Genomic DNA, 18,572 nt, shown 5'->3' on the forward strand with positions numbered 1-18,572 from the left:
AGAATATGTCTTTAATTCAAGTATGATTAAAATTCCTAAGTGGCAGTTTAAAGTTTTTTGTTTTTTTTTTTTACAGAGATTCTACACAGTTCTTGTGAAATTTATTCTTGGATGTTTTTTCTTTTTCTTCATATTGTAAGTGGCACTTTTTCTTCCACTATATTCTCTTAACTGATGGTTGTTTGTATAAGAAGAAGCTACCCAAGTCAATTCTCTTTTTGTTTCTAAAGTTTTTTAGTTGATTTAGATACATAATCATATCATCTGCAAATCATATTAAATTGGCTTCCTCCTTTCTAATACATTTACCTCTTATTTTTCTCCTTCTCTAATTGCATTGGCTTGCACTTCCAGAACAATGTTGCATGATAATGGTGGTGGTGCCTTCCTGCTCCTAAAGACCATTAGAAGCCTCCTAAGTCATCTGTTGCCTGCCTTCAGACCCTCTCAGAGAAAGGAGGGGGAGTTTGCTATGAGAGGCCTCTTAGGAGAGGTGGTGACTCTCCTTAGAAGGTTCCTCCCTGACCCCTCTCTTTACAATAGTGACCCTGGCCGCCCCACACTTCCTGAGCCTCACCTGCTTATCTCCTGCGCATAAAGCTATGCTATGTCATGTGATTCATTCACTGTCTGTTTCCCCTGACTAGAAGGAAAGCTCTTCCAGGCAGAGATGTGGCCTTTTGTTCACTGCAGTTTCCCTCCAGCCTAGAACCCTGCCTGTCACACAGGAAACAAACACAGAAATAAAGATGTGTTCTAGAAAGTGACACAATCACAGATAGCCTTAGCCGACCTCACACACTGCACGTTCTTTCTGATAACCGCCTCATAATTTCACAGCACTTCCTGTTAACAAAGCCTTTTCATATACACTGTCTTGCTTTCCCTTCTCAACAAAAGCCCTGCAAAGGTTTCCTTTTTCATTATCATTTCACAGATACAGAAAAGGAGGTTCAGAGAAGTTCAGCAACTAGCTCAAGATTGCCCAGCTTATAAATGCAGAGCAGGATGATGTTGTAATCTTCTGGTTCTTTCTGTTGGGCTGTGCTGCTTCTTCATTGAATATCCTTAAGATCTTCCATCTTTATAATAAAACGTGGCTTTTTTTTTTTAGCTGCTAGCTGAAGGGGAAGAAGAGAGTGAATGGGAGAATTTGGTCCCCTGGAAGGTGCGATTGATTTTGCACCTGCCAGCAAAGGGCAAGACAGTTGAAAGGTAGGGCAGAAGTCTGGGAGGGTGGGGCAGGGTTGGGGGTGGGGAGGGTGACAGTGAGGGAGGAGCAGAATGTGCAGTGACCTGCGGGTTCTCAACTCTATCCAGATCCATAGACCTTGACTGCTGCTTCTTGGAACCACTGGAATAGTCACTCAACTTTGGTCTAGAGGCTGAGGCTAGACCTCTTGTCTGGTGACCCTGTGGAGGGTGACTCAGAGCTCTGGGGCCTTGGCCACTGGCTACTTGGTGGCCCTCCCTGCACACACCACTTCTTTCTAGCCACTTTGGGATGGCCCAAAGCACAGAACAAGAGCGCCCAGTCCTTATCCTCAGGGATTCAGTTCTGAAGGAAGATAAATAATTGATGCCCACTGTGTGCCAGGCCTGCTGCTTGCCCCCATTCACATGCATTTATTATTTCCTTTAATCTGCACTATGACTCAAGAGTTAGCTATAATGACATCCTTGAATTGACTCTCAGCAATGTGGAAGGTCACAAGGTCCAACCCCCACCAGTGTCACCACTGGAATCCCAGCCTTGGAGACCCCTGTGCTCAAGCTTCTTCCACAGTGCCTTGAAGGTGACTTGGAGGAGGTGCTGTGACTGGCCCCTGGGAAAGGCAGGGAGGCCGGAGATTGCAGGCTCCAAGAGGGATGGGTGAACAGTTTGGCCTGGCCGTAAGGGGAGATGAGAGGGATTAAGCGTAGGCTTTGCATTAAAGGGTAACTTCTGAGTCAGCAACACTGAAGGCCATGTGCCCCTGAAGGCTGACCTTGGCGAAATAGTGATGTCAATAACGTTTACCTACTGTTTCACCTCCTCCCAGAGCCCAGACTGAGTTCTGATCCTATGAGGCTTTGTATTCAGCTAAAGGTCCACTCTTTGCCCCTCAACCCTTCTCCTATTCTCCCCCTACACCATGTCAGGTTCCCCCTCCTGTGCCTCTGTGATTATTGATGCTATGGAAGGGGTTTTTAGAGACCCCAGTGCCTTCCTGGCTGTCTGCAGAGGAGTCATGAATGGGGACATTCTGGTAGGAGGATCTCCTAGCACCCCTCATTGTCTCTATCTACTCCTGAGCCCACACTGGTGGTCCACAGGTTCAGAAGGACACAGAGGAAGGCCTGGTGGTGGCTTTTCCCATCCCTGACCCTGGTACAAGGCCTTTCAGTGTTGTTGACTCCCCTCTAAACAAGCAAAGTAGAGCAGCAGCCCCATATGACAGACAGCCTGCACTGGGTGACTCGATTTCACTATCGGAATGGAAAATCTTCAGGGGCTGGCCCCCATCCACCCACATCTCCATTAGTAGCTCCTTAAAATGCAATCCAATATCCTGGTGAATATCACTTTGAAACCAAATCTAGTGTCCCTCGCCTTGCCTTAATCCCTATAAACCTCCTGCTGTGGCTCAAAGCTGAGCCAGCACTGGCCTCCTGCAGCTACACCCTAAGATGACTTGGCTTGGGTGGTAGGGAAAAATGAACATGGCAGCTCATACTTTGGCTGGACAAAAATGGACTAAATCTGAGGCCACTGCCCTTTAGGAATTTGAGTTCCCTTCAACTGGAGGTGACAGGTGATCCACAAATAGGCATTCCCTCAGCAAGCAGGAACAATTCTTAGTCAAGAATAATACTGACATGGAAGGAGGGCCTGCCGAGTTGGAAGACGAAGTCATAAATTATGTAACAAGGTTGAGAAAGCCAGGCCCCCTCAAACTTTCCTGAGGCCAAGCACTTCATTAACCCCCTAATCCCAGTAGGTTTCATCCCAGCGCTTTCATCTGCCCCCAAAGAACAAGAGAGCCAGGTTGGCACGACAGGGACCTATCAGATGGTCTCATCAAGGCAGCATGTAGCACACTTGGCCACACACACACACACACACACACACACACCCTGCTTCTCACTTCCCCAGACAATACTCTTTTACTTCTAAGAGAAATTGACAACCAGAGAGGCTCGGCGAGCTCAGCTAGCTGCATGAAGTTCCTCCAAAAGAACAGGGTTCCAAGGATCTGGACACAGCACCCCCAGTGACCTTCACAAATACTTAGCTCACTTCGGTTACCACCTTACGCTCTGCCTAAGAACGTGAAATAGTGCTCTGTTAGCTCACCCCAGCCTTATGTCTGCTATTCAGGATCACTCTCGAGGTCTCCATTTCCTTGCAGTTTCCCTCCTCCCTTTCAAGTGTTTGTGTGCCATCCCTCCCTCCTTCTCCCATTCCCTCAGGCCCTCATTCTCTCTCTCCTCTTCCCCACTGTCTGTCTCTCTCTCTCTCTCTCTCCCCGCCCCCCACCATTCTGTCTCCTGTCCTCTGTCCTCTCCACCCCATCTCTACTCCTTCCTTCTTTCATATTTCTCTTCCTCTTTGTCTCCCCATGTCTGTCTCTTTTTATCTCTCTCTCTCCCTGTCTCTCTCCCCTCTCTCTTTCTGTCTGTCCCTATATCTCTTTCTCTCTCTCTCTCTCCCTGTGCTCTCTCCCTTCTCTTCCTGTCTCTCCCTGTCACTCTCTCCCTGTCTCTTCCAGTCTAACTGTCACCCCCTCATTCTCTCAGTTCCCCTTCTCTCTCCACTGCTCCTCATATTTCTCTCCCTCTTTTTTTTTTTCTGTCCCCTAGTCTGTCTGTCTCTCTTTTCTCTCTCTTCCTTTCTCTCCCTTCTCTCATTCTCTCTTCCCCTCCTTCTCTCATTGTCTCCCTCCCTCTCTCCCCTTCCCTCTCTCATTTTCTCTTTTTTTCTCTCTCTCACAGTCTTCCTCCTTCTATCCCTTCACTTTCCCTCTTCTCAAGAAACACTATTCTGTATGTTTCTTCTGTGGCTGTGCAATCTGACTCATCCCAGCAAAGCTTTGATCTCTTATGACAAGACCTTTCTCTCAGAGTCTCAGAGGCATTTAAAAAATGACAATATCCTCCTTTTTCCCTGCTGTCATTCTTTCTTTTCTTTTCTTTCTTTTTTTTTCTGAGGCAGAGTCTTGCTCTGTCACCAGGCTGGAGTACAGAGTGGCACGATCTTGGCTCACTGTAACTTCCACCTGCTGGGTTCAAGCAATTCTCCTGCCTCAGCCTCCCAAGTAGGTGGGATTACAGGTGTGCCACCATGCCCAGCTAATTTTTTTTATTTTTAGTAGAGATGGGGTTTCACCATGTTGGCCAGGCTGGTCTCGAACTCTTGACCTCAAGTCATCAGCCCGCCTTGGCCTCCCAGATTGCTAGGATTACAGGCATGAGCCATTGCACTGGGTCTGTTGTTTCTTTCGTGCCTTGTTTTGTGGGCACTGATTCTTTCTCCCTAATGAGATTATAAACTCCATGAGGACATGTGTTTTTCTCTGTTATTCCCTGGAGTACCCATGCCAAACTTGGCCATATGTAGAAATACTGAATACTTAATTGAGGATTTTGGTTTCCTATTTCAAAAAATAACTCCTCATTGCTTAAAAAAATCTTAAGAAAGTGAAGCAGAAGAAATGTAATCAGGAAGCATTTAGATGTTTTTTTGCAAGATGTTCTTTTTTTCTTTTTCTTGAGACAGAGCTTCACTCTCATCAACTGGGCCTCAGTGCAATGGCACAATTCAGCTCACCGTAACCTCTATCTGCCGGGTTCGATCAATTCTCCTGCCTCAGTCTCCCGAGCAGCATGCGTCAGCGGCACGCCCAGGCTGATTTTGTATTTTTAGTAGAGATGGGGTTTCTCCGTGGTTGGTCAGGCTGGTCTCGAACTCCCGACCTCAGGTGATCCGCCCACCTTGGCCTCCCAAAGTGCTAGAATTACAGGTATGAGCCACTGCGCCTGGCTGCAAGATGTTCTGGGTGCTGTGTGTGTGTGTGTGTGTGTGTGTGTGTTGTATGCATGGATATGCTTGCTCTCATACATATGTTACTTTGAATCCAAGGCAAGATTAAGCATATTAAGATGTTTGGTGACCACCTGTATATGGGTGCATCCACAGAGTCCTTAAATTGTCCTCATTTGAGATGCTTTTTTTTTCACACAGTATAACAAACCCAGTCATGTCAGGGAGCTGAGGCTGGAATGCCTAATGAGCTGTGGATGAAGAAATGATGTGATAGCATCTTCCAGATTGTAATGAACACGAGGCCCCTATTATGCCCTATTAGAGCTGCATCTTCTTGCTGACAAGCAATTCCCCAAAATAATCACTTGTCTTTTAACATCTTGATGAAAGGACTGATTGTGAAGAGCTCCTGCCTGGAGAGGCCACCCGGAGCAATTTGGGGACAATTACATGGGAACTGGTAGCTGCTGGGCACAATTACCTGGACTTGAATATGTGGTGAGTGAGACCGAGTGTGGGGAATGAGGCTTTGGCCAGGCATTCAGACAGCACCTGCCCAGGGCTGCCAGCTTCCTAGTGGAGTTTCTGCAGAACTAGCATGTTGCTCTGGAGCAGAAGAATAAAATGCTTATCAGGAATACTTGAAAGACTAGCTGGGCGTGGTGGCTCACACATGTAAGTCCAACACTTTGGCAGGCCAGAAGCAAGTGGATCACTTGAGGTCAGGAGTTAGAGACCAGCCTGGCCAACATGGTGAAACCTCATCTCCAGTAAACATTGAAAAAAAATTAGCGGGGTGTGGTGGTGCACACCTATAATTTCAGCTGCTTGGATGGCTGAGGCATGAGTATCACTTGAACCTGGGAGATGGAGGTTACAGTGAGCCAAGATCATGCCACTGCACTCCAGCCTGGGTGATGGAGTGAGACTCTGTCTCAAAAAAAAAAAACTTGAACCATTTTTAAAAAAAATAAATCATGCTAGTCATGATTAACTATAGAAAAGATAGAAAGTATAGGTAAACAATAAAACCACTGCTAACATCTGGGTTAGTACAGTCTCTATCATTACCACTTCCACCACTATCATCATCATCATCAAAACTGCTACCATTTAGAAGCTTATACCCTATTCCATGTACTTTGCTAGGCTCCTTAAATACATTATCTCTAGATCTAGATCTAACAACATTTTGCAAGGTAGGTAACTATGGGCCCATTTTAGAGATGATAAAACTGAGACTCAGAACTGTCCCAGCTCACTCAAAGCAATAGACATCAGAGGTGGGGTTTCCATGTGGGTCTGTGTGCCCAAAGTTGCTGTGCCTGCTGCCATTCTTGAAGATGAAACAATTACTCTTACTCTCCTGGGTACCATATAAAGTTGCTGTGAGAGTTGGATAAGATGCTGGATGCAAAAACGCGTTGCAGACTGCAAAGTCCTGTACAGACGCAAGGTTTGTAGACAGTCCCTGGCATCCTGTCAGACACCATGCCCAGCTGCCACATAAATGAGCAATATGGTATTTAATTGGGTCTCATTGAGACCTGGAATCTGGGAAGGTCTGTGCAGAGTCTAGGTAATGGGAAGAAAGTGAAATGAGCAGAACTAGGCAGATGAGCCTGGACAGCATGAGTTGAGGATCAAGAGAATGACTGGACCATGTGGCAGGATTGATGGAACAGAAATTGTGCTGGGCAGTGGGAACCCCCGACAGTTCCCATTAGCCACACCAAGTAAGCGTTTAGTCAAAACCAAAACTGCCCAGTATGCAAAGGCAGCCTCAAAGCTAATTCCTTAGCCTCTCTTCCAACTAGATGGCCAACTTCTTGCGAAAAAATTTTAGAACCACTGGAGGTACCAGGGCACAAGAGGGGCATGAGTTTGAAGATGAGGGGTGAGGACAGTTAAGTGTCTGAGTGTGAGAAATGGGCCAGGCAACTTGGAACGAGGCATCCTGTGTCCCTGCGGTCAGCCTCTCTCAGCTTTCTCTCTTCTTCTGTGTCTTCATTGGTGTCACTGCCTTTCTCCACGTCTCCTTCATTCTGACTTCTGAATTTAGAAAATAGGTGGAATTCAAGTATTTGACCCCATTGTGTTTGGGAGAGCATTGGAGTCAGGAACTGGTGCTCATATTGAAAGGCATAAAAGTAAGGAGGCCCCAACATCCTAAATGTCTTCCCCAAATGCCAAGTTCCCTGCCAGGCTTGGACGCTGGGCTCCACTCCCATGTTGGAGGTTCTGATGGCAACCTGGGAAATGAACTGAAGTTCTGTTGGGCAACTCTCTGCCAGGGCAACTCTCCAGCCCCCTGTGGCTTCTGCATTTGTCTTGGAAGGGGACCAAGCCAGGAGTGGAGTTTGACCAAAAGTAGGTGGAATTGACTCATAAGAGCTAACTCAGGCAGTCACTATCATCCAAAAAAGAAAAGAGTCGGTGGGTGGGGAGGGAAATTGGAGCACATCGGTGAAGATGGACTTTGCCGGGAAGAACTTGTAGCCACAACCTGGGAGGCAGCAATGGTGGTTACGTGCCGCTGCACATGTCCTTTCACTGGGACCACAGCAGGAGCAGAGGCTGAACTTGAACTTCACATCCATGCACTGTGAAGGTGAATCCAAGAATGAAGGCAGCCTCCAGGCTCCCCATTATGGGCCACCTGGATCTGTCCTAGCATGCAGAAATAACCAGGCCTGGTGATATAATTGGGAACTCTTTATACCAACCAGGCATCTTGTACTTGGCTATGCGGCCCTGAGTCCCGTGAGCTGGGAGAAGTAGGGAGCCAATGATTGCCGTCCTGCTCACTGTTGTGGTGGTGGCTTCCTTAAGAGAGGACACCAGTTGGGCATGAACTTTCTTTCTCGTGCTTTATTCTTTGTATGAAAGATTAGGCTACATCTACCTTCCTTCTCGGAATGCTGCGGGGCTTAATAGAAAAAGGGGTGTTGATGTATGTTCTCACATGTAAGTGGGAGTTGAACAATGAACACATGAACACAGAGAGGGGAACGTCACACACCAGGGCTTGTTGGAATTGGGGGGCTAGGGGACGGATAGATTAGGAGAAATACCTAATGTAAATGATGGGCTGATGGGTACAGCAAACCACCATGGCATGGTTTGTTACATGGTGTATAACTATGTAACAAACCTACATGTTCTGCACACGTATCCCAGAACTTAAAGTGCAATAAATAAATAAAAGAGGGCATTTATGTGGTCTTTGCACTGGGGAGATTTTTCGAAGTAAAGAGTGATATAAGGAGGAAGAATGATGGATGGAGATTTTCTCAATGGAAAATGATGAATGAATGTTTAGGAAAATAAGCCATTGTGTTGCAGCAGTGAACAAGTACTTGGATAATTCGAGATGAAAAATATCACATAGGACTAAAAAAATGTGCAAATGCATACAAGCTCATTGGAGTCAATGCCAGGGATCTGCCAACCTATTAACTAGTTTAATAGATTAATCAGATTATCACTATTAACCACTAATCATTAGTAGACCTTGCTCCTTTACAGTCTTTGGGGTTCACAGAGATTTCCAGAGAGGGAAGCAAAACCACTCGGTATCCCCCGCCTGTTCTACCATACATTGCCCCTCTACTCTGTCCTTCAATGTCACCAAGTTATCACAGGGAAATGAGGGAGACTGTTTCTGTTCAAGGGTGGGACTTGGCACCTGGAATGTGGAGGTAAAGGTCTTCATGGTATAGATTAACTTTCCACCTAAAGATGGAGAGAGTGACTTTGGGAGGGTGGTATGAAACCTTCTTAATGCCCTATTTAGATGGGCTCATATGGAGGTGAACCTCGGAGATTTGGTAATTAAATAGCAGAATTCCCAGGGACACAGTCATGGAACCCTATCAAGTCCTGACATTCCTTGGCCCAGGGCTAACCAGGCTGATAGTCCAGTATTGGTGCTCTCACGATCATTGCTCTGAACTAAGGCCTGAAGAATCACTTCTTTGGTCCTCTGACACAAGGAGTCACTCCTTTCTCATCCTGTTTCCTCAGTCCCTGGGTCTCAAATTCTACCTCCCCCTCATCTGTGGTCCATCTCACTTTCATGGGATGGAGCTCTTCTCCCCATGATTCCCTTGCTTCAGTCTGTCAAAATGCTCCATGAGGGTCTACAAACCAAGGTTTTTGAAGGATGCTTGAAGAATGATGAGATATTCAGATTGAAGAAGAGGAGACATCAGGAGGAACCGTTGCTGTCTTTAATCCACTGACGTGTGTGTATTTAGAAGTGCAATGCAGAATTAAGACCCATTGGAAGTTGGAGGGATTGGATTTCAGATCAGTATAAGGAGATCAGCTGCTCCAATATTTAGGATCTGAGCCACTACTCACGCAGCTGATCCTTAAGGAATTTATCATCATCATCATCATCATCATCATCTTCAGCCATGTGCATCATCATCACCACTCACTGAACAGTCACTGGATTCAGGCCCCCTGGTAAGCCCTTTACATACATCATCTTGTGCACATAGCTTGTCAGTTTATGTGCAGCATCCCTTCTACTTACTGTCACTTCCTTTACTCTCTCAGGCTCATCCTCCCCATCCCTCAATGCCCCTGGCATATGGTCCTCAGGGGCCTTGGAGCTTGGGAAGAGGAATCTTAACATGGCTGGGAAATCTAGGGAGAGAGCCATGGCATTAGGGAGGTGCCCATAGAACTGCAGGTCTTAGAAAACCAAGTGCTTGCTGGGTGCAAAACCAATTCCATTCTCCTTTATCTGACAACTAGGCAATTTAGTCCTTAGACTAAGGAGTAGACAAAATATAGCATTCTTTTTCTGAGTTCCCTGACCCCACACACCATGAGATATACCATCCCCAGTGCCCTTTCCAGCATCCTCTGCCCGACCCACGCAGAGCTGCATATAGAAAGGAGGCATTCACAAGTTTGTGTGAAATTTAAAGACTTTGGTTTCTTCTTCCAGGAGAATTTTTTCTACAAGGCTAATCTCTCATCATACAATAAAAGCCTTTGTTCCACTATTATTAAACGAGTACTATGGTTCAGAGAGCAAATGTGAGCATTTTGGTGGATTTGTCAGGAAGCTTGATTCCCCTCCAACTATGCTATATGGGCAAGTGCCAGCATAAACAAGAATGGATTAGGGAATGGGTGGGGGCGTATTGTTAATGGGTACGGAGTTTCAGTTTGGGATGAATGTTCTGGTGATGCTTACGCAACATTATGCACTTACTGCCATTGAATTGGATGCTTAAATATGGTTAAGATGGGTAAAAAAAAAAAAAGAGAGAGAAGGAAAGAAACTGGATGAGCATAACATTTGGAGACATGGGGGCAGCTAGCAGAAGAAACAATGAAGAGTTGAAAGGATTGCTCCCTCTTGAACATTGCTTGGGGAGACGCAAAATGGCATAATCCCAGTGTGGAGCCGTCAGCAGTAACCAGCCACAATCCCAGATGCTCGTGCCCTTTGACCAATGATTTCATTGCTGGGGATTCATTCCAAGGATGTGTCTGCACTTGTACAAGATGACGCTGAACAAGGGGCCTCACTGTGGCAGAGTCAGGAGCAATACAAGATTGGAATTGGAAACAGCCCAGGTGTCCATCCAGAGAGAGCTGGTTAAATAAACTGTGAGAGAGCTATGTAAAGATAGACAATGTAACTCTGTGTGTGTGTGTGTGTATGAAAGAGAAAGAGATCCAGCAAGCTTCCTATATATTAATATGGTAAGGTCTCCAGTAGAATCTCTCCATAGTAAGATTTATTAATATAAAGTAAAAATAGCAAATAGCAGAATAGTATAAATAGAATGCTACCTTTGTATAAAAAATAGGGGAACCTGAATACATGTATTTGTAGAAAGAAACACTGGTGCATACATAGGAGCTAAGGAAATTAGTTACCTTCAAGGGAAGCTGTGGAGGAAGGGAGAAGGTGGATAGAGATAGGGTGGGAGTTAGGCTTTCATCATATACTTGTATATCATTTTTATTTTTTAATTGTATGAATACATTACATAGTCAGATTTTTCTCAAACAAAAAAGGGATGAGTAGAGCAGCCCATTTCAAATTGTAAAACACTGTGCAGCTATAAGGAGTGAATGAGAAAATAATAATCCTCCTAATAATAATGACCATTGAGAGTAACAATACTCTCAATACTCTCATTTCTGAAATATTTACTAATTGCCAGCTGCAATGCTAAATACTTTATGTCTGTTATCTTCTTTGATCCTTACACAACCTATGGACACAACGATTTTCAGTACTAGAGATGAGGAATCTGGCAATCAGAGTAAGTAACTAAGTTGTTCAAGGTCATATTTCTAGAAAGTTGCAGAGCTGCCATTTGAACCTAGATCCTTCGCTGCCAAGACGTGGCTGTTGACTCTCTGCCATACATTCCCTTGTGCTAGATGGCTTACGTGGGGAGCTTTCTTTATTTCCTATGCTGCCAGCGCTTTCCCTAGCACAACACACCCATTTTCCAAGACGCTCAGCTCTTCTGTGGTCTTCTTCTCTGTGCCATTCTTGGAAAAAGCTGAACACCTTGACACCGCCAGTCTGCCGCAGGCCATGTGGTCATTCTGTCTTCAGGAGGTATTTTTGGTCATAATTTTCCTACGATATCCGGACAAGTGCCATGATTAGGCATAATGCTTCCTTGCGGTTGCTCGCAGCGTCCCTGAAATATCCAATCCAGGGCCATGCTGGCTCCACCACTTTGGATGGAGCCCAGAAGAAGGTTTTTATGGGACACGTCTTTAAACTCGTGAACGATTTAGGAATAGCCTGGCTATGAAGGCAATATGCGTACCGATGCACAGCAAAGCCTTTTCCTGTGTTCAGACGACCACAGAGCCACGCACTTAAACTTGCAAATAGGGCTGGGGTAATTACATGGTCCCAGAGGAGGCCTAACAGTCAAAAGAAAAATTGGTCATAAAAATAATTAGATCGCAGGATATTTATAAAAGTTGGGTCCAGAAGTAGAGGCACAGACATCATCCTCCTTTGACTTTAGTGAAGGGACCCCAAGTTGAGAGCAAGTTGAGAAGCAGAAGGGCTGGCACCTGGGGGATTTAAATTCCAGGCTACCTGTCCTAGGGCACAGGCCTGCTGCTGATGGGATCACCAGATGGAAGGAGGAACTTTCTCAAAAGATTCTGTTGGCGAAGTCTGTGGCCTGCAGGCGCCCAGTGCTTTTCCTTAAATGGAGCCCAAACCGCCCTTTTCCCAGCACCATGCTTGATGACTTGTCTTTCACACAGCCACTGATATATTTTTAAAGTTAATGGTACTCTGTGTCCAGAGAACGAGGCAACTGACGCGTAAGTTCTTCCTGGAGGGCTGAGTTATAGGTGCCTCTCGAAAACTGAAGGACCAGTTTGTTTCAGGATAAATGGCCTTATTGTGTTCTGTTTGCCTTATCTCAGCCGATTTCCCACAGCCAGTCTAGCATGTTTGGGTGTAGTATTCAGGGTTTGTTTTTGTTGTGACCAGCAGCTAAAGTATACCTGTATATCATCATTCCCCAGGCCATATCCTGCCCCGGGATCTGAGTACTAGTTGCAGTGAATTAAGTTCCCTATTAAGGGGTGTCTAGCCCTTTTCCTGGTGAGGTTTGCTGGTGGGGAGCTGGCTTTTCCTTTCAGTGATGAGTATGTTGAAAATCAGTGATGCTTTCTACAAAGATGTTAAGGACGACTTTATGGTAGGAAAAAAAGGAACAGTTCTTCCTTTTACCTTCACACTCAGAATACTTTACCTCTGCTCAACAAAATGTGTGTGCGTTATTTTTTTCTTATGCTGACCAGGTCTTTGATACCAAGTGGGTGGCCTCTAATTCAATTCAATCCTGACACTATCTACCTGGTGTTAGAGTCAGATCTCACAGATTAAAGGTTCAGTCCCATAAGACTGCAAGACTGCCCCCATTCGGATGCCAATCACAAATCTCAGGCTGTGGCCTGTGCTTCTGACCAGGTGTCTGTAAATTGGAGGTTTCCATGACCCTCTCCTCTTGGTTGATTATGAGGTAGGATTGCTCCCAGACCTCAGGGAAATACTTGACTTATTTTTGTCCATTCATTATAAAAGGATGCAACTCAGGTACAGCTTGAAGAGACAGGCAGGGCAAGGTATAAAGGAAGGGGTGCAGAGCTTCCCTCTAGGGGCATGCCACTCTCCCAGTTCCTCCATGTCTTCAGCAATCCAGAAGCTTCCTGATTCCCAGCCTTTTGGATTTTTATAGAGTCTTGTTTATGTAGGCACAATTGATTATATCATTGGCCACTGGTGATCACCTCAACCTTCAGTCCCTCCCCTTCTCTGGAGATCAGAGAGTAGAGTTGAATATCCCAATCCTCCAATCACAGGGTTGGTTCCACTGGTAATCAGTCCCCATCCTGAGGCTATCCAGGGACTCCCTAGTCAACAGTCAACCATTAGCCTACAAAAGGACAAATCACTTAAGCTAGTTTAAGGGTTTTAGGAGGTGTGTGCTAGGAAACCTCCTAGTTTTCTAGCACTTATGCTTGGATGAAGACCAAATATATATTTCTTATTAAAAATCATATCTACTGAGTGGCTCATGCTTGTATCTCAGCACTTTGGAGGGCCAAGGTGGGCAGGTCACTTGAGGCCAGGTTTTGCCAGCCTGCCCAACACAGCAAAAACCCCATCTGTACTAAAAATACAAAAAAATTAGCAGGTGTGGTGGCACATGCCTGTAGTCCCAGCTACTCTGAGGCTGAGGCCATAAGAATCACTTGAACCTGGGAGGCAGAGGTTGCAGTGAGATTACATCACTGCACTCCAGCCTAGGCAACAGAATAAGACTCTGCCTAAAAAAAAATAAATCAATAAATCACAATATTACAGTAACACATGCCAGGATGGGGAGAGAGAACTCTAAGTTCCTGTAACTAGACTCTCTGTCTGACCATCTCAGTGGGAGTTTTCATCATAAGCACTGGAAGCCCTGGCTCCTGTGCAGGTCTTGGTTGCTGCTCCAGCCAACTGCTGTCAACAGGACTCAGGCTCTCAGGGCTAGGGACCCACTTGGAGGTGGTTGCTCCCGCTGCCCCTCTGCGGTAGATGGTTTCTTTTTCCTGTGGTAACCCTCTGCAAACCTCTCAGCAAGATGCTGTGCCTGTGACTGTGTGGATTCTTGACCCAGGCTGTTTCCTGAAAGTTCTCTTAAGGAACTTGTTCTGATGTTCCTAGTGTCAGGAAGTAACTGTAGAGACACAGTTACATCTGGAGCTTCGCAGAGAGAATTTGCCAGTCCTTGGTGACAGTGTGTGATCTCAGGTAGCACTTGGTAACAGCTCTGGATTCTCTTTCCTGTGTCTCACTGTGGGCTAACCAAATACCATGAATAGCCTGGTATTTGGCAAACCAAATACCGTGAATAATCTGGGTTCTTGCTGCTCCCGAAGATGGGTATGCAATTGTGAAAGGAAAATATCTTGGGCCCCCAAAATCACTAAGGTAAAGGGAAAATTCAAGCTGGGAACTGCTCAGGTCAAGTCTGCCTCCCCTTCTATCAGAGTCATCCCTCACTGAGATACATGCATACTCCGATTGCCTCCTTTAGAAAGGCTGATTAGAAACTCAAAAGAATGCAACCATTTGTCTCTCCTCTACCTGTGACTGGGAAGCCCCCTCCCTGCTTCAAGTTGTCCCCACCTTTCTGGGCAGAATCAACATACTTCTTACATATATTCATTGATGTCTCATGTCTCCCCAAAATGTATAAAACCAAGCTGTGCTCCAACCACCTTGGGTACAAGGTTGAGAACACACACCCCTTCCTGAGGCTGTGTCAGGGGCTCTCTTCTCAGCCTTGGCAAAATAAACTTTCTAAATTAACTGAGACCTATCTCAAATGTTTGGGTTTCACACAAGTCATCTCTGACATGACTCAAGGTCACTTTCAGCTGGGGCCATGTCTTTGTTTGCTTGGGCTGATTTAACAAAATACCAGACTATGGCCGGGCGCGGTGGCTCAAGCCTGTAATCCCAGCACTTTGGGAGGCCGAGGCGGGTGGATCACGAGGTCAACAGATCGAGACCATCCTGGTCAACATGGTGAAACCCCGTCTCTACTAAAAATTACAAAAAATTGGCTGGGCACGGTGGTGCGTGCCTGTAATCCCAGCTACTCAGGAGGCTGAGGCAGGAGAATTGCCTGAACCCAGGGGGCGGAGGTTGCGGTGAGCCGAGATTGCGCCATTGCACTCCAGCCTGGGTAACAAGAGCGAAACTCCGTCTCAAAAAAAAAAAAAAAAAAAAAAAAATACCAGACTAGGTGACTTATAAACCACACAGGATTTTTTTCTCTGTCACAGGTATGGAGGCTGGGAAAATCCAAGGCCAGGGTGCTAGCAGATTCGGTGTGTGCTGAGGGCCTGCTTCCTGGCTCATCCATGTTCCTTCTTGCTGTGTCCTCGCGTGATAGAAGGGGCGAGGAGTCTCTCCGAGGATTCTTTTATAAGGGCACCAATCGCATTCACCTCCCAAAGGCCCTACCAATCTCCTAAAACTATCACATTGGGGATGAGGACTAAGCTCTGATTTTTTATCTGGTGGTGGTTGCTCCTGCTGCCCCTCTGCTGTGGGTGGTTTCTCTTTCCTGTCATAACCCTCTGCAAACCCCACAGCAAGATGCTGGCCCCTGTGACTATGTGGATTCCTATCTAAGGGGTTTGGGGAGTCATGCCCTACAAACCATAAATTCTCATCAGATGGGTTTTATTGAACACTGTATATTGTGACTTACTTTCCAATCTGACTCTGGCATGACAAGGAAGAAAATCAAAATATTTTACCTCAAAATGTATTTCCTTGCCATACCTTGAAATTGCCCTGCAAATTCTCTTGTGGGAAAAAGCCACATTCTATAAGAATCCTTTTTCCCCTTTGTTTTCCTCCCTTCCTTTCCAGATCCAGGAGATAATCAACTAAGAGCCAGACAACCTTTTAAGTCCTGTAAGAAACCATTTACAACCTGCTCTCCCTGAAGTCTGCTATCCAAGAGCTTTCTCTCCTTGAACATCTCCTTACTTTCCACCTCCTGCCAGTGTCCCATAGGATTTTAGCATAGCTCTACCTTAGCACTCACCACATTGAAGTGAAGTTGTTGCTTGTGCATCTGTCTTGAGCTCCTAGGGATCCAGGACAGGATCTTACTGTAGTTTGTATCCAGCAGGGTGCCTGACACATAGTGGCACTCTGCTGGTATTTTATAGTTGGAACTGAATGGGATCCACGTAGTCAATAGCTAACTAGGAAATGTGCTCTCTTTTATAGTTTAGCCCTTCTTGGCCATTTAAGATAGTCACACATGGATTGGCCCCAGTCTTTCTGAGTTGATTAAATAGCCTCCCAATGCTATTTCTTGGGGGTGCTAAGTTCTATGCCCTTCTTGCTAAGGCAGTTCTGAACTCCCAGGGATTCCTGGATATATTTCAGGGGCCTACAAAGTTGCTACAAGTGTGTATGTATGTGCAAACAGGCATTGATTCCCTCTTTTCCTGGGAGTGGGAGCCCATAGGTTTCATCAGTTTTCCAAATGGGTTCATGAGTTAGAAAGTGTTGGCACCAATCATTTAAACATCTACTGGTGGCTCATTTGGGTGTTGTGGAGGAGACAGGGATGTGCTAGACCTGGACAAGCTATGAAAGAAAGGTGGTTTTAGGGCTGAACTGCACAGTACAAATTATCAATGCAAAGGAGTTCTAAGCAGGAGGATCTAGGATGCCAAGTTCATTGGTGTCTGTGGAGGGTCCTTGGGAGGGTCCATATGCTGTAGGGTCGTTGGCTCAAGAAACAAGTTCCTTGTTCCAAATCTTTTAATGATTGTAAACAAAGTGATTAATTGTCTTTATGTTCTATAGGTCCTTTAAAACAATGAATTAGCATATATCTTGAGAACTTAACTCTATGTGAAGTTCTACTTTCATGAAGAAAAAGTTCAGCCTTTTAGAGAAAAAAGCCTGGTTTCTCCTCAGCTCTGCGGTGTAGGTGCTTGGGGATCTGGACAAATCCCTTGGCCTCTGAGTCTGAGACCTCATTGATAAACTGAGGATAATACAATTTACTCTTGTGGAATTGATTGTTTTTGTCAGTCCCTTCTTTTGGAGGAGCAGTCCTTCGTGGTTTTTTTTTTTTTTTTTTAGACGGAGTTTCACTCTTGTTGCTCAGGCTGGAGTTAATGGTGCGATCTCAGCTCACGTGACCTCTGCCTCCCAGGTTCAAGTGATTCTCCTACCTCAGCCTCCCAAGTAGCTGGGATTACAGGCGGCCACCACCACAACTGCCAACTTCTGTATTTTTAATAGAGACAAGGTTTCTCCATGACAGCCAGGCTGGTCTCAAACTCCCGACCTCAGGTGTTCCACCTGCCTTGGCCTCCCAAAGTGCTGGGATTACAGGCATGAGCCAGCATACCTGGCTGACTCTTTTCTGTCTTTATTTCCCTTTCCATCCCTCCCTGGCTTAGAATCTACATATTTCATTTTCATTCTTTCAGTGGTTGCCCCTAAAATTTTAATGTTTATTTGACTTAACAATATCAAGTTAACTCATACCTCTATTGCCTTGCAAACAATCTAGGAATCTTGATATGCTTTAACCCTGATGTAATAGTACCTGTCTAGCATGTTATTGCTGCCTAATATTTTAGCTCCATCTTATTTTGGTACTGATCAAAATTATCATCATTAATATTTTTGCTGTTTTAGAAATCAATGCTTGTTTAGTATTATCTATATGGTAATCAACATCTTTGCTCTTTAATGCTTCTTTCTTACTCTCTTCTGGGTTCAGTTTCTTTTCTCCTAAAGTTTATCCTTTAGAAATTCTTTCAGGGAGAGTCTGTTGGTGACAGGCTCTCTGTTAGTTTTTATTTGTCTAAAATATTTTTGTGCTCAGCTTAGAATTCTATTTTGACAGTAATTTTCACTTAGTCCTTTCAAGATCTTGTTTGTTCCATTGTTGCTTGTTTCAGTTGTTTCTATTGAGAAGTCAGCTGTCTACTTGCCATTCCTCTGTAGGTAGTTTCTTTTTTCTCTCTTGTTATTTTAAATATTTTATTCTTTGAGTCTGGTGAATTACGATTTCTCTATAAGGCATGTAAAAGTAGGTTTTTATTTATTTTGCTTAAAACTTGTGGCATCCTGAATCTATGAATTCTTGCTTTTTACTTTTCAGCTGTTCTCTCTTTGATTATTGCTTCTCCCCAGTCTTTATCATCTTCATCTGGAGCTCTCATTAGGTGTACAGTGGATTTTCTCATTCTATTTTCTTTTTTTTTTTTTTTGAGATGGAATCTTGCTTTGTCACCCAGACTGGAGTTCAGTGGGTATGATCTCAGCTCACTGCAACCTCTGCCTCCCAGGTTCAAGCAATTCTCTTACCTCAGCCTCCTGAGTAGTGGGGATTACAGGTGCCTGCCACCATACCTGGCTAATTTTTGTATTTTAGTAGAGACAGGGCTTCACCATGTTGGCCAGACTGACCTCAAGTGATCTGCC

General features: G+C 45.1%; 1 long non-coding RNA gene across 1 annotated transcript in view; it reads left to right on the forward strand.

Moving 5' to 3' along the window:
* The window catches only part of LOC118146294 (uncharacterized), a 105,223-nt gene that overhangs the window by 84,357 nt on the left and 2,294 nt on the right, over positions 1 to 18,572 (forward strand). The window lies entirely within an intron of this gene.

The sequence above is a fragment of the Callithrix jacchus genome, chromosome 12 (assembly GCF_049354715.1).
Source record: "Callithrix jacchus isolate 240 chromosome 12, calJac240_pri, whole genome shotgun sequence".
Classification (NCBI taxonomy): domain Eukaryota; kingdom Metazoa; phylum Chordata; class Mammalia; order Primates; family Cebidae; genus Callithrix; species Callithrix jacchus.